Here is a 14,697-nt window from a genome sequence, read left to right on the forward strand (position 1 = left end):
CCACGAGGGGGAAGCATTTGCCTTTTTTCCCATGCTTTTTTCCACATTCAGCTGTTGCAAAAGCGCATTTAATGTGAGTATTTCTTCATTTATTCATCTAGCTATCCAGCTATCTGGCTAGCAATCTCGCTAGCTAGCTATTTGCCATCGTTTTGCTATCTATCTCCCTGGCCGGCTATCTAGCTAGCTATCTATTGGCTATATAGCTATCTGGTTTGCTGGCTAGCTATCTAGCTAGCTAGCTATTAGCTATCGATTGGCTAGCTAGCTAGCTTTCTATCTATTAGAGTAAAAGTAAAACCAAGATCAATGTCGAAATGCCAAAGAGTACAAGTGAGTTTTGAGACGGATTTTTAAAGATGGGCAGCTTTATGTCATATTTTCAATTCCCGAATAAATTCGGGAATGGCAGTGAATGAGTTCAATGCCTGTCAAAGATTTTTGTTTCTGTGACATCACGAGTTGCTCACATGACAGTGAGCCAATGAAAATGTCTGAAGAGTTGACAAATATCAGACATACTGGAGAAAATGAGCCAAGGAGGAATGAGAACATTTGCATGTTTTATGCGTGTGTGTGTGTGTGTGTGTGTGTGTGTGTGTGTGTGCGTGTGTGTGTGTGTGTGTGTGTGTGTGTGTGTGTGTGTGTGTGTGTGTGTGTGTTAAGTGTACGAGGACAACGCGCATGCTACTTGTATTCCCCCTCACCCATTTCAGGTCCATTGTATAGTCAGTTTGATTGATGTGGCGCCACACGCACATCTCCCGACAATGTCAAGCCACTGGAAAAAAAAAAAGAAATAGATGCGGCGGCTCATATAATGTGCGATGATATCCAACGCTAGGCGAAGGCCTTAAGTTTGAGCTGCCTAAATAACCGATAAACACTTTAAGGCATCCAAAAGATAGGCTGCCAAATGAAAAACAAAGTCATGTAGTTTATCCAATACATTGTAAAGAGCAATACATTGGGGAGACTAAACAAATTCTCAAAAAAAGAAGACTTTATCAACATGGCAGGGATAATACGCGTGGGCCTCAATCTGCAGTACATATGCACCTAAAAGCTAGCAACCACTCATTTGACGACAGCGCGGTTAAAATCTTAGCGAAAGACCATAGATGGTTTGACAGGGGAGTAAAATAAGCTATTTTCATAGAACAGCAAAACCCTTCACTAAATCACCATGGTGGGGTGATGTATAATTTGGATTATTACAACAGAAAATCTTAGACCACATAGGCTTAGTTATGCTTATGAGGTGATACCTCCCAATCAAAAATGGTAATGGAAATCAGTTTCAAAATTACATTGACATTCCTTCCAATCAAAAACTGTGCTGGCAATGACAATCAAATGCCACCGACATTCCTCCCAATCAAAAACAGTGCTGGTAATGACAGTCAAATGGCACCGACATTCCTCCCAATCAAAAACGGTGCTGGCAGTGACAGTCAAAATGTGCCCGACATTCCTCTCAATCAAAAACGGTGCTGGTAATGACAGTCAAAATGGGCCCGACGTTCCTCCCAATCAAAAACAGTGCTGGTAATGACAGTCAAATGGCACCGACATTCCTCCCAATCAAAAACGGTGCTGGTAATGACAGTCAAAATGGCACAGACATTCTTCCCTATCAAAAACAGTTCTGGCAATGACAGTCAAAATGGCACAGACATTCTTCCCTATCAAAAACAGTGCTGCCAATGACAATCAAAATGGCACAGACATTCTTCCCTATCAAAAACAGTTCTGGCAATGACAGTCAAAATGGCACTGACATTCCTCCCAATCAAAAACGGTGCTGGCAGTGACAGTCAAAATGGCACAGACATTCTTCCCTATCAAAAACAGTGCTGCCAATGACAATCAAAATGGCACAGACATTCTTCCCTATCAAAAACAGTTCTGGCAATGACAGTCAAAATGGCACTGACATTCCTCCCAATCAAAAACGGTGCTGGCAGTGACAGTCAAAATGGGCCCGACGTTCCTCTCAATCAAAAACGGTGCTGATAATGACAGTCAAATGGCACCAACATTCTTCCCTATCAAAAACAGTGCTGCCAATGACAATCAAAACGGCACTGATATTCTTCCCTATCAAAAACAGTGCTGGCATATTTGTGATGCCGAAAAGACGCAACTGCTCAGCACAGTCTCCTCCTTGGTGAATGTCATTCCACACAACACACAACAACACAAAGTGACAAAAAAAACACAAAAACAACAACAAAAAAGCAAGATGGCTGCCTACTCGGGAGCCATCTTGGACTTCTCGTAGAGAGAAAGAAGAATCCTCCCGATGGGCGAGTGAGTAAAAGTTGAAAGTGCACATGAGGTATTTATTTCTTCAGGCTTGAAGCGTCAGCCCACGCGCGAGCGTCCGCATTTACCTTTTTTTCCCCTTTCACGGTGGATGAAAGAAAGCAATTATGGGATGGAGATGTCGTTGGCTTTGAAGTTCCACTAAGTGGCAAAACACACTCATGCAGATGCACCATTCTTTCCTTGAAAAGACCAACCGTTTTTTTCCATGAGATCTAAAGCCGATAATGATCGACTGTCATAATTTGCAGTATGCATTTTCAAATAAAAAAAATACAGCATTCATAGAAAGATGCAAATATATTTGATTCATACCTGAAAGGAAAATTAACTCATCCATTGCCATTCACGAATTTATTCCAGAATCGAAAATATGACATAGAGCGCCATTCCTGTTGTTCGGGTTTTATTTTTTCATGTTTGGGTATCGATAAAGCGCTGGTCAGACCTCTGGCAATGTTTTTTCCCTTGCACAAGGTGGTAGCATTTACCTTTTTTTCCCCATGTTAGCGCTTTGTTCCAGCTTCAGCTGTTAAAGCGCTATACAAGTGTTCACTCAACCTGGAATAACTCAGATAGAAAGCTAGCTAGCTAGCTAAAAGTATCCTCATTTTGTGCAATGCTGTAATCTTCTCTGTTAGATGAATAAATGAAGAAGATGAATGAGGATATAGAGGTAATAGAAGATAAATGAGGCATGCTGAATGTTGAGCGCATCTGGCAACGCAGCCACAACGCTACATATGGTCCTTTGACAGCTATAAAAAAAAACTAGTTATTATACAATGCTGAGAGAAGGAACATCTCGATTCTTTATTCTATCAAATGCATCGCAAACACGCCGTAGAATAAAAATAAAAGGGTCTGGCAGTCATGGTCGTAAGTGCGGATGGTTGTAACTCGCACCGGTTGTAAATCGGATGTGACCTGGATTTTGTTTTTTGACTTCTTTATTTCCTTTCCTCTTCCTTTCATAACTTTGCTGTTGTGTTACTTTCGGGTAGAGTGAACGCTGGCGCAAATGGTTGCCGCTGCTCACTTGCACACAAAAAAAGTTCTTATCCGTCACTGTAAATTGTCCTTGAGAGTTTTGAAAATGGCTTAGAAATGAAATGAAATGTATTATTATTATTATTGTTGTTGTTGTTGTTGTTGCATTTTCTGGGCGCTACATTTGAGTCCAGACGGCTCGAATTGATACGGAAGGACTTCTTTAATGGATTGCAAACATGTATGCTTTCCTCTTCAGAACTATTTGAATCATATTCACAACTGGATGAGTAACAAGAAAGGATCTTTTTCAGAATCTGAACTCTCTGAAGCCATTGTTTTGATTCTGGAGCAAGGCAGTTTGTGAAGGAGTATCCTGTTGTGACGTCACCGACAAGGGGGCGGGACTTTCTGAATCTGCCCAGTTACAAGCTCATTTTGTGGCAGTTTTGGGGCACTTGAAGTCATTTTTATTGGTGTTTTTGCATTTGACTAAAAATATCAGTCTGCGAGTTTGGGGTATTTTAGATGCTATACAACGTTTTTCTGATGTCAGTTAGGAAGCAAAAAAAATGGTGTCGCTTGTCCTTTAAATGACTCTGATTGAGTCGAGAAGTCCTTCGGTTCTTTCCCATTGACAAGTGACCACCTTTTTTTGCCTGCTCACTTTTCTATTCCCCCCCCCCCCCACATTTCAACATGAAAATAATCAGGCTATTGAAGAAGCCGAGAAACAGTGTGTACACGTTTCGAGAGCCTCAAGCTGTTTGTCTTAACAACCCCTGAGAACCACTCGGCCAGGCTGAAGTTCTCTTCAGCTAAAGTGGATTGGCAGAGGCAGGCGTTTAATGACTCAAGTCCCTACGTAGCTTCTTGAATTAAAAAACAACAACAAGATATATAGCTTTTTATCTATTAGCTAAGTAGCTATCTAGCTCATTTGTAACAGATAATAAGGAGACAGAATGAACTTATCGCAACGAGCTATCTAGCTAGCTATATATTAGCCAGCTAGCCTTCTATCTATTTGAGTTACTTCTGGGTTGCGTGAACGCTGGCCCGTATAGCTGCCGCTACTCACCCACAGAAAAGCTCATCCTGTGACTGTAAAGTGACCTTGAGAGTTTTGAAAGGCGCTTAGAAATGTATTATTATTATTATTATTATTATTATTATTAGTGCACTCCAACATGTCATCCGGGCTCTGACTATTCTCCGTTCGAGCACTTATTGTAAAATGTTGGGAATGTTTTTTTTGAAAGAAACACATTTTTTTTAAATTTGTGTAAAGCTCTCAGTCGTACAGGTGTGGTCCATCGATGAAGAGGTTTCTTCAGCCGTCATCTGTACTGTGATACCTAAGCTTACGAACTTAATTGGTTCCCAGAAAGTGTGTGTAAGGCGAAAAGTGTGTCTTCCAAACATTCATTTCTGATAGGAAACCATAAAAAATGAGAATAATCCGTTCCCAGGTCCCCATAAAACATACTTTTCTACTAAATAAGCCTTAAAACTACACAAAATATACCTTATTTTATGTATAATAAATGTGCTATGGTATTGTAATTGATTTTTATTTACCTTTGTGATGGTCGTTGATGTAGTTGCCTCTTGATGATATCCGAGTGTAGTTGCCATTCTTTCTCGGAGGTAATACCCTCACTCACACTGTCCCCTACTAGCTGCTCTTCGTTAATCCAAATCAACAGTTTTTCCACCTCTTCTATTGCAATCACAGGCAAAATATTTGTGAAGGAATGCTAGTCTCCACCTGTTTGAATGTGGTGAGAATTAGGGCAGTCTTTTTTTTTTTAAAGTTCTTATTTCATGACTGCTGAAAAAAAAAGTTTATCTGGAATAAAAGAAATCCTTCGATGATTTATTCAAAGACTGTGTGTGTGTGTGTGTGTGTGTCTGTGTCTGTACTTTTAAAACAACCATTGCTGTACACCAAGTGTTGTATATGGAACCAAAAAATAAACACATAATAAATAAGCAAACAAACACATATAGACATACCTAGAAAAAAACCTAACTAAATAAATACATAAATAAATACTTACATACATAAATAAATACAGTAAAGTCTCGTTATATCGATATTCTCGGGAGTGGAAAAAAATATCGATATAACCGGGACTATCGATATATCCGATCCTGCGGCATGTAAATTTTGTCCTTGCGTTCATAGAAATAGTATCGTAATAAGCAGTACTATCGATATAACAAGACTTTACTGTACCTCCAAATACACACATCAATAATTAATGAAACAAATGAATAAATACAAATAAATAAATAACAAACACATGAATGAATAAATACATAAATAAATACGTACATACATGAATAAATAAAGAATACCTAAAATACACGATTGAATAATTAAATAAAAAAGAATAAATAAATACATAAATAGATGGACGAATAAATAAATAAACAGACAAATAAATAAATAGATAAATAAATAAAAATAAACAAACACCTATAAAGATGATTCTGATTCTGATGAATACATAAATACAGAAAAACACATAAATGAATAATTAAAGAAACAAATCAATTCATAAATAAATAGATGGGCGAATAAAAAAATAAACAGATAAATAAATAAATAAATAACAGTAGAAAGCAAAAAAATAAATACATAAAATCTGTAAAACTATAAATCACGTCTCATGCTGAGTCAAAAGCCAAAGAAGAAAAATAACTTTTAAGATGAGTTTTATAAATGTAATTTACTCTTTGATTGAATGCAGTGTGCGTGTGCCTGTGTGTGTGCGTGCGTGCGTGCGTGCGTGCGTGCGTGCGTGCGTGTGTGTGTGTGTGTGTGTGTGTGTGTGTGTGTGTGTGTGTGCACATATAACAGATGGCACCTAACTGCTTACAAATATGCTATTTGGCCTTCTGACTTCAAGTGTTCATTCCAGGGCCTGTGAATGCGTTTTAGCTGAGCAAAACATTTATGCTAACGAAGCCTTTATTTTTCTAATGGGATGCAGATGGCTTGACAAGTAAAACAAAGCCACCCCCCCACCTCCTCCCTGAATGAATGGATGATTAGGAAAGCATGTTGGAAGCCGGTATTACCACACAGGTGCATTTCAGGCTAAGAATTTAAAGGACAACCGACATCACTCGTTTGTTTCCGAACTGACATCAGAAAAACGTTTGATAGCATCTAAAATACCCCAAAATATCCAGTTATGAATATGATTCAAATAGTTCTGAAGAGGAAAGCATACATGTTTGCAATAGATTAAAGAATGTATTCCGTGCCATTTTGAGGTATCTGGGGGTGGGAAATGTCGCACCAAAAAGAGGCAGAAAATGGCGTCCAAGCTCCGCCTCTTTTTGGTCCTACATGAAGTTTTCAGACCAAACAAGTACAGCAAAATACATTGACGTGAGGGAAGGACTGCTACAATGTGTCTTTTTTTCGGTCAGGGTTCCTTCAGTGACGTCACGTACGGACTCGTCACCAACTCAAAAACAAGACTTCCGGAATATTCAGCGTGAGTCTTAAAATAAATAAAATATAGCTGTATGCGGTGGAATCTTTGTCAAATACGCTCAGTAGAAGTCATTTGAAGCCATTTTACAAATTATGGACACAACTTGTCCGGAGACGTCGGTTGTCCTTTAAAGTAAAAAAAAAAAAAAAAAAAAAAAAAACTCACTAAAACTCTCTATTCATGTTACATCTGCCGAATATCCGATATTTCGATCGATGGGCGATCGCCTGGTGGTACGACCTTCAGCCGTGCAGAGTTTGTAATTGGCAAGTGTTTCAGCGCCAACTTGGTTTAGTTCCATATTAGCTTCGGCGGCGCGCTAAGCAATACAGAGTACACCCTTCCCCCTCCCCCCCCCGCCTCCCTTCATCTTTGAGCTTGTTGACACGCCGCGATGGAAATAATTGCAAATTATTCACTGCATGGAGAAAAATCCGAACCCTTGTAAATATGTTGCTTCACTCACGAAAAAAAAACAAAAAAACCCTCATTAACCCCCTCTCAACTTGGAAATAACTCAAATAGATAGAAAGCTAGATAATAGCTAGATAGCTAGATAGCCAGCCATACAGTTAGATAACTCGGAGGTAACTCAAATAAATAGAAAGCTAGCTAATATATAACTAATAGCTAGCCAGCTAGATAATTAGCCAGATAGATAGCTAATAGCTGCCAGATAGCTAATATAAAGCCAGCTAGATAGCCAGTAAGACAGCTAATAGATAGCAAACAGAGAACTAGCTAGGTAGCTAGCTAGATAACCTGGGAATAACTTAAATAGATATAAATCTAGCTAATATATAGATATATATAAAATAATAGCTAGCCAGCTAGATAGCTAGCCAGATAGATAGCTAATAGCCAGCTAGTAGCTAATATATACCCAGCTAGATAGCTAGATAGCCAGCAAGACAGCTAATAGATAGCAAACAGACAGCTAGCCAGCTAGATAGCGAGATGATAATAATAATAATAATAATAATTAATAATAATAATACATTTATCAGTGCCTTTCAAAACTCTCAAGGTCACTTTACAATCACAGGGGAGGTTTTTCTTTGGGTCAGCAGCGGCAGCCACACGCGCCAGCGTTCAGTCAACCTAGAAGTAACTCAAATAGATAGAAAGCTAACTAACTAGCTAATAGATAGTTAATAGATAGTTAGTTAGATAGCCATATAGCCATATAATAATAATTTTACATTTTATTTATCAGCGCCTTTCAAAACTCTCAAGGTCACTTTACAGTCACAGGATATAGCTAATAGATCGCTACGTCGATAGCTACCTAATAGATAGCGTATTTGAGCGCTTTCCCCCGCTCCCCGTTACCGAATGGCTAGCTGACGAGGGTTAGCGAGGACCGCGAGAGGCTCGAGGGACGTTGAGACGTTGAGTTGATTTGACCCGCAGGTGTTTCCCCATGAGCGCAAAGGACCTCTTGGCAGGTCGATAGCGCGCACGCTAATGGCTACGTAGTGAGCGTCCGGGAATGAGAAATAGCCCTCATCAGCAGGGGGTAATGGTGTCCCCCGGGCCTTCGGCTCGTTCAAGGGGAAAACTGTCCCCATCAGCAGGCTAGCGCTAGCGTATGTTGTATCTTTTGCTGATAATTACAAATGCTGACCATCTCGTTGTATCGTTTTACCGATGATGTCATGTAATAATAATAATAATAATAATAAGACCAAGACCATAATAATACATTTAATTTCTAAGCGCCTTTCAAAACTTTCAAGGACACTTGACAGTCAGTTTTTTTTTTGTGCGGGTGAGCAGCGGCAGCCATTCGCGCCAGCGTTCACTCGACCCGGAAATAACACAGCGGCAAAGTTATGAAAGAAAGAGGAAAGGAAAGAAAGAAGTAGAAAAACAAAATACAGGAACTGCTGGAGAGGCAGCCACTCTCCTGGCGCCATCTTAAAGTAAAAAAAAAAAACAAAACAAAATAACTTCAGCACTTTCTGTTCCCTCTTTGTGACATGAAGCAGTTCTAGATGAAAGAAGAAGGATCAAAGCGTCCTTTTCAGCAGTGGATCAGGGATAGCAGATAGTTTATTTTTTTGATTGAAGCTAAAAGCGGCAACCCGGTGGATTTGTGGTTAGCTCGTTAACCTCATAGTACAGAGTTCGTGGGTTCGATCCTGGCTTCTGCTTTTCCTATGTGGAAATGTACATGTTCCCCCGGCCATGCGTGGGTTTTCTCCGGGTATATTTCTTCCCAAATTCCCCAAAACATGCATGGTAGGTTAATGGGGCACTCGAAATGGTGATCTCCTTCTTCTGCTCGACCATCATTTTCTTTTGTGTCCTCCTCGGCTTAACACGAGCCTGTGCGAGGGTCTTTTTTGGTCCCATAACAGCAAAAGTATCCTCAATAACAAACCATGTCTGCACTCAAAGAAAAGGGGTGACAAAAACTAGTCCGCCAGCCACCGTGGCGCTATTCGACCATGTGGTTTTGGTGTTCATCCGCCGAAAACTAGTCCGTCAGGCAGCGTGGGTTTTCTCTGGGTATTCTGGTTTCTTCCAAAAACATGCATGGCATGTTAATGGGACACTCAAAATTGTCCCTAATTATGGACGTGAGTTGTTTGTCTCTGTTTGTCTCCCTCACATTAGTTGAGTTTTTTTAAATTAATTTTTGTAGGCGGTTGACCTTGATTGAAGTGTTTTCGCAACACTTTTTTGGACTCCAAAACCCTGTTTTTATTGAGTTTGATTTTTTTTTTTTTTTGGGGGTGGCGGTGGAGGCAGAACAATACCAATGCATTTAACATAAAAACTACTTACTGATTGCATTTAAATGTGTATCGAATGTTCGGGAAGGGTGGAAATAATTAAAGGCACAAAGTCGAATAAAATGCGTGAACGTTAAACAAGTGCAATTAATCCAAATAACTTCATGCATTGACCAGAATGCACTTTTTAAAATGTGAAGTCTTTGCACAAACGGATGCAAAAAATACATGTTAACAGGAACAGCAGTATATTTTAATAACAATAATAATAATAATAATAATAAAATATTAGTAATAGTAATAATAATAATAATGATAAAGTATTAATGATAAAATAAAATTATTATTATTATTATTAATAATAATAATAATACTGATAAAATAATACTGATAAAATAATACTGATAAAATAATACTGATAATAATAAAATAATGATAAGAATGATAACAATAATAAAATAATAATCATCATAAAATAATAATAATAACAATAATAATAATAATAATAATAATGATAAAAATAACAATAATGACAAAATAATAATAATGATAAAATAATAATAATAATGATAATAAAATAATAATGATAGTAAAGTCTCGTTATATCGATATTCAAGGGAGTCCGAAAAAATATCGATATAACCGGGACTATCGATATATCCGATATCGATATAACGAGACTTTACTGTAAAATAATAATAATAATAACATAATAATAATGATAAAATAATAATGATAATAAAATAATAATGATAATAAAATAATAATAATGATAAAATAATAATAATAATAACAACCCCTTGAAACCATCTATTTTTCTTTCGCTAAGATTTTAAACCTCATTGTCGTCGAATGAGTGCTTGCTAGCTTTTAGTTCGCTGACGAAGCCTCTCGGATAAGAAGCGAAACGTCCGACACCTTCAAAGAAGTACAGATGACGGCGGCAGAAACCATCTTATCGAAATTCGGGAATCGCGCTCTATGTCATATTTTCAATTCCCAATTAAATTCGGGAATGGCAGTGAATGAGTTAAGAAGTGCGGGTATTTTGAGCCATTCTCAGGAATAATTATTTTATTTTATTTTAAAGTGAGCAGAAATCAAAGCTAGAATGATCGCGATGCCGCAAATTAAATCGTCCGTATGAGAATGCGTGGGAGGAAGGTCACTTTTATATCAAAGAAATAAAAGATCAACCAAAGCTCTTCCTGGAATTGAGAAGAAAAAAAAGCGTTTGGCACTTTTCTTTGATGCTCGCTAAGTCACATCTATTGATGGTTTTTTTTAATGTCTTATTTTATAAAATCTCGTTAATAAATATCGGAAAAAGGACGTGTCAGTGTTATTCATGCCCGCTTGGGATGCGGGTTTTCTTTGGGTATTCTCTCACATTCGAAAGACAAGTTAATTGAACACATTAATGAACTCTGAGCACCAAGTGGAAGAAACCATTTCTGCCTCTAAAACGGATTTATCTTTATTCATGCCTGAATGGGTTTTCTTCGGGTACACCGGTTCCCTCTCACATTCGAAAGACATTGTATGGCAAGTTAATTGAACACATAATTGAACATTGAGCACAGAGCGGAAGAAACAAATTCAGTTTCCAAAATCATTTCATCTCTTATCATGCCCCCGTGGGTTTTCTCTGGGTACTCCGGTTCCCTCTCGCATTCTAGATATTGCATGTCAAATTAATTGAACACGTAATTGAACATTGAGCACTGTGTGGAATAAACTAATTCAGCTTTCAAAATTGAATAATCTCTTATCACGCCCCATGGGTTTTCTGCGGGTACTCCGGTTCCCTCTCACATTCGAAAGGCATTGTATGGCAAGTTAATTGAACACATAATTGAATACTGAGTGAGCACCAAGTGCAAGAACCCATTTCTGCCTCTAAAACTGATTTATCTTTATTCATGCCTGCATGGGTTTTCTTCGGGTACTCTGAATCCCTCACACATTCCAGACATTGCATGTCAAATTAATTGAACACATAATTGGACATTGAGCACTGTGTGGAAGGTGCTAGTTCAGCTTCGGAAATTGAATGTTCTCTTATCATGCCCCCGTGGCTTTTCTCCGGGTACTCCGGTTCCCTCTCATATTCGAAATACATTGTATGGCAAGTAAATTGAACACATAATTGAACGCTGAGCACCAATTGGAAGAAACTATATCAGCCTCTAAAACTGAATGAGCTTTATTCATGCCTGCATGGGTTTTCTTCAGGTATTCCGGTTCCCTCTCACATTCCAGACATGGCATGACAAATTAATTGAACACATAATTGGACATTGAGCACTGTGTGGAAGGTGCTAATTCAGCTTCGGAAATTGAATGTTCTCTTATCATGCCCCCGTGGCTTTTCTCCGGGTACTCCGGTTCCCCCTCACATTCGAAATACATTGTATAACAAGTAAATTGAACGCATAATTGAACGCTGAGCACCAAGTGAAAGAAACTGTCTGCCTCTCCAATCGAATGATCTTTATACATGCCTGCGTGGGTTTTCTTTGGGTATTCTGAAAGCATTCCAAATTCAAACGGCGTGTTGTGAATGTGTTTCCTCTTTTTCAGCCGACTTTCCACAAAATGACTGTTGGCCAGATACATGTTTCCTTTTCTGCTGAACGTCAGACGGAAACTGCGCTACTGTAAACAAAAGTGAGGCGGTGAGTAATCCTTACGACGCTGCGTAATTATATGCAGACACACACAAACAAACACCCACACACACATCAATCCATCAAGCCGCCGCGTCTAATAAAGAGCGCCCCGTTGATTACATAATGCGGTGACTGGCCACAGATGGCGCAGCCTGAGTATGCAGAAAAAGGGAAGATTTTAAAGCCCTGAATGGACTGTTTGTTTATGTATTTATTTGTCATGTTTATTTTGTATTCATTCAGTCGTTCGCGCATGCAATTATTTATTTATTCAGGTATCCATCATTCGTTTATTTATTTATTTATTTATTTATGCCTTTACTTATTTATTTTTCTATTTGTTTATTTTTATGTGCTTTTTTATTTATGTATTTATTTAGTTTTTTTACCTATTTGTTTAGTTTTTATTTGCTTATTTGCTTATTTTCCCATTTGTTCTATTTATTCATCCACCTTATTTTTAATTTCTACCATTATTTATTTGTTTGTTTGTGTTTATATTTGTGTGTAATATTTACTTATTTATGTATATGCTTATTTGTTCATTTTTTTATCTACCTACAGCATTTGTTTATTTGCTCATGTATGTACTTATTTATTTATTTGTGTATTTATTTGATTATTTTCCCATTTATTATTTTTTTTTTACCTATTCATTTATTTTGTATTTTTATTTATTTATTTATTTGCCCATTTATTTGTTAATTTTGTCAACCTATTTATTTCATTATTTATTTGCTTATTTATTTGGTTATTTGCCCATTTATTTATTTACTTGTGTGTTTATTTTTTAATTTTCTTATTTATTTGCTTATTTTCCCATTTATTTACCTATTTGTTTAATTTGTATTTGCTCATTTATTTGCTTATTTGCCCATTTATTTATTTGTTTATGTATGTAGATGTATTTATTTATCTACCTCTGTTTCTTTATGTATTGATTTATTTATTCATCTACTTATTTGTTTATTTTTTTTATTTATCTACCTACAGCATGTGTTTATTTTTTATTGGTTATTTATTTGGTTATTTGCCCATTTATTTATTTATTTATTTATTTATTTATTTATTTTCTGACCTATTTATTTATTTAGAGATTACCCAAAGGAGACAAATCATTTGTGTTGAGCTGTATTGTGCAGATTTGTAGTCATTCTGGTGCATGCCCATGAACACGTCTTTAAGCCTTTTTTAGAAAATGAATGACTTTTTCCAATTGCATAATTCAACCCGAAACGCATTCTCGTGAATCCAAAGCTTTACGTTGACTTGAGTGAGAAAAAAAAAGCAGCGTAATAACATGAAATGACGTCCGACCGCCATGAAATTGGATCTGCTTCTCACACGTTCATCTCACCGTCTTATTAATAATTTTGCACTTCCATTGTTACATTCCATAGCATTTACCGGAATATGGATAACATTTGGCTTTTGATTAACCATCCAGTTACAGCGCGCTCAGCTCCAAAGATTGTTCCCTGATCAAATCAAACGTAACAAAATGGTGGGAATTTTCACACTAGGCGGAAAAAAAATGACTACGCCTAAGTATTCTCAATGATCATAAATGTCAAACGGGGCCCCGTCCGTGTATTACATTCGCAAACAAAACAATGATTTCCTTGTGACACCCCGATGATAAAGGTTTCTTCAGCCGGCATCTGGACTCCTCTGAAGGTTCTTATCCAAGAAGCTTCGTCAGCAAACTAATTTCTTACTGGTAGTTTCGGCCTTATTTGCTTATTTGCCCATGTATTATTTTTTTTTATTTTTCTACCTATTCGTTTATTTTGTATTTATTTATTTATTTCTTTGCTTATTTACCCATTTATTCATGTGTTTATTTTTCAACGTATTTATTTATGCATTTATTTATTTATTTATTTACTAATTTGTTTAATTTTTCTTGGCTTATTTATTTAATTATTTGCACATTTATTTATTTTTTTATCTATTCATTTATTTATTCGTGTACTAATGTATATATTTATTTATCTACTTATTTGTTTATTTTTTTATTTATCTACCTACAATATTTGTTTATTTATTTGCTTATTTATTTGGTCATTTTCCCATTTATTTATTTATTTATTTATTTATTTGTTTAATTTTTATTTGGATATTAATTTGTTTATTTTCCCATTTATTTATTTTTATATTTGTTGAATTTTTATCTGCTTATTTATTTGCTTATTTGCCCGTTTATTTATTTGTTTTTGTATGTATTTATTTATTCATCTACCATTTATTTATTTATTTTTTTATTTTTCTACCTATTCGTTTATTATTTTGTATTTATGTATTTATTTATTTGCTTATTTGCCCATTTATTTATGTGTTTATTTTTCAACCTATTTATTTATTTATTTACAAATTTCTTTGCTTTTTCTTGGCTTATTTATTTAATTATTTGCCCATTTATTTATTTGTTTATCTATTCATTTATTTATT

General features: G+C 36.4%; 1 long non-coding RNA gene across 1 annotated transcript in view; it reads left to right on the forward strand.

Moving 5' to 3' along the window:
• LOC148900995 (uncharacterized) overlaps positions 1-14,697 on the forward strand; it is a 119,906-nt gene that overhangs the window by 80,107 nt on the left and 25,102 nt on the right. The window contains exon 2 of the long non-coding RNA XR_016114377.1: positions 12,158-12,252. This is a non-coding gene — a long non-coding RNA (uncharacterized LOC148900995). The remainder of the gene's footprint in view (positions 1-12,157; positions 12,253-14,697) is intronic.

Source organism: Hippocampus bargibanti, linkage group LG03, assembly GCF_051943395.1.
Source record: "Hippocampus bargibanti isolate YZ-2025 linkage group LG03, ASM5194339v1, whole genome shotgun sequence".
Taxonomy (NCBI): Eukaryota; Metazoa; Chordata; class Actinopteri; order Syngnathiformes; family Syngnathidae; genus Hippocampus; species Hippocampus bargibanti.